We start from the raw sequence: 2,908 nt of genomic DNA on the forward strand, positions 1-2,908 counted from the left end.
TTCTGGGTTTGCAGGACAAAAAAAAAGGCTTAAGTACAGAAACCAGTCAGTGTGCACATCCGATTTCTCTCGTGTTTGGACTGCAGCCTGTATCACTGTATGTGGTCAATGAGCAACTGAATATTGTTGGTTTGACTGAACCTAGAAACACGTGACTCACACTCAACTGCCAGTCTCCCAATTAAACAAAGACAGTCAATAGAAGCGCACATGAAAATATGAATAAACCCCACTAAAGATGCAGTGGAAAAAATAACAGTGGTGTTTGGACACATGTTGCAGAGACAATGATTTAAGTGTTTGTTGGGGTACACCTGGATTAATATAGAATTAAAATTGTTGCGTTTTTGTTGATCGATATTATAGTGTTGTACATGTTTCTACACAACATCATACCTACTAATTCAGGAATCTGAATTACCCTTGTAATGGAAACACTTTAATAGGAAGCAGTGTATTTTTGTATATGTAAAAATATAAATTTGACTATGTTGATACTGAAAGCTTTTCCTATGTTTTGTTTGGAAAATGATTCGAGACCGTTACTTACCTGACAGAATATTAGAAACACCTTATTTCAGCAACTGAGAGAGTCACTGACATTACAGTCTTAATGAATATAGAACTGATTGCCAGACAGGTATACTGTATTTAAAGTTAAAAAAGTGAGCTACACCTAATATCAGTGTATACTGTAATCCAGATGTATTAAAAAAAACAAGCAGACTATGACATCATGTAGCATGATCTACTGACTATTATGGCATATTTGGGCCATTTTAAGTTTAATTATGGAGCCAGAGAAAGGGTGTGTTTTCTTGCAAATTTAGTTGTAGTCTGAATTTTTCATAACAAACATACAAGTTCAATATTGGAGTGCATCTGTTTTTGATTTTTTGTTTTTTGTAAATCTTTTTCTTCCCATTTTAAATTTGACACTTTAATATTTGAATCTACAGTAATGTGCAAACATCTTGAGTCACCCATCAATACTTTATCTTTTGCTTCCACCCTGCATGTGTGATGCTTTGGGCTCTTCGGTTTCATCAGAAATTGTCTCTGTGGAAGACGGTTTGCCATTGTTAAGGAAGGGAAATCAGGAGGCTGAGGTATGCAAATTAAACAAGAACTAGGTTGAAAATCAGAGGCTCGGGTCTTATGAACTGATGAATCTAAATGTGAAATTTTTGGTTCAAATGATGTCCAGAGGAGGTCAGGAAAGAGGTACAAGAGTTAGTGTCTACAGCTATCGGTAAAACATGTGGAGGTTCTGTCATGGTTTAGGGCTGCATTTCAGCCAGTGGCGTTTTTGATCTTGCCAAAACTGCCATAATACCATCAGATTTTGATCCACCATGCAATACTATCAAAAAACCTGACTGGCAACGGCATCATTTTTCAACAGGTCAAAAGCCCAGACACATGGCCAATGCAGTAAAAGCATAACTGGACAATGGAACATAAAAATAAAAAATAAAATAAAAAAGACAATGGGGCGTGATCAGCCATGGACTGATCTCCCCAGAACGTCAACATTACTGAAGCAGTGTGGGATCATCTTAACTGAGGCAAAAAGCAGCAAACATTTCCTTCAAGACGCCTGGAGATCTATTCTTGAAGACAAAGAAGTCAAAAGGCAGTCAAAGCAAACATTGACTTTCAAGCTTGTTAGAGTTGTACAAACAGTTTTTTGCCTTATATTCTGTATTTTCATGCATGCTTTGATTTCTCAATAATTCATCACACCCATTTCACATTTTCCTAGCAAAATAACTGAATGAGAAGTGACTCGAGACTTTTGCACATTACTGTATCCCGGTTCTCTCCTTCTAAATTTAGGGCTTTATACTGCCAGAATATTTGAACGTCTTCCCTTTTGAAAGTTGCATAAGTTTATATCTTTAAATTAGAATATTCGACACATTTACTTTCCGAAATTTTGAATTTCCAAGGAATTAATCCCCGTCTTCCCAGGCGCCATATTTCAGTTATTTTAATACCTACAATGGCCCTCCTACGTCATCGTAAATTACATACGACACCGCCTCCACGGTTATCACCCCTACAATTAAATCCAGGTTCTGGGTGGTATTGTCCGGGCAGGGCTGCGGCCAGTGTAGTACTGATGCTTCGCCATCTGACTCTTCTGTCACCTCGTCGTTTCTGTCAGAGTTAACCCCGGGTCCCACCAGAGGGTGTCTGGACTCCATAATAGCGACCATCGTCTTTTCATAGCGCCACCAGCCCTGTATTTTAGTTGGGGCCGGGGAGTCGGGCTCTCGCTTGCACTTGTAGTATGCGCTTTTGAGAAGTTTCCAGCGAAACTTTAATTGGTCCACGGATCTGTGATAACCAGCCGCTGTCATTCTCCTGTGTGCCACTTTGAACAGTTTGTTATTCCTCACTTTCCTTCCGTCTAAGCACTTCTTCATGTCCAGCTCCTTGAGAATTTCCAGAAACAACTCCGTTTCCTTCACGTCCCAGTTCTGCTTCTTGATGCCAGAATCGTCCATTGTTTTAGCAATGCAGTCTCATGAAAACCCACACGAACTAGCGTTCACACGGCTAGGTTGCTAATAGGTGCTAGCATGCCTGCTGTAGCATGAGCTGTTGTGATGTTGCTAGTTTAAAATCTTTAAGCAGTATTTAGCACGGAATCTTCAAAACCGAATCAATAAAAGTATTACAATTCTGCGTTTTAAACCCTCTAAACATGAAAAAAAAGCCCCGCTCATGCATCTGAATAGGAATATCTTGAAAATAATCCAGGAGAGATTAGATTAGAAACACAATGCACGTGTTTCTTTTTGACTGGACAACTATAAAGTAACACGGAGTGACACAAACACGATAGCGTGAACAAAACCGGGTAACGCTGGCGGTAGGACATTTATTCACCTGATTTGTG

This window comes from Pundamilia nyererei, unplaced genomic scaffold, assembly GCF_000239375.1.
Source record: "Pundamilia nyererei isolate P.nyererei 1_Seehausen unplaced genomic scaffold, PunNye1.0 scaffold00153, whole genome shotgun sequence".
Taxonomy (NCBI): Eukaryota; Metazoa; Chordata; class Actinopteri; order Cichliformes; family Cichlidae; genus Pundamilia; species Pundamilia nyererei.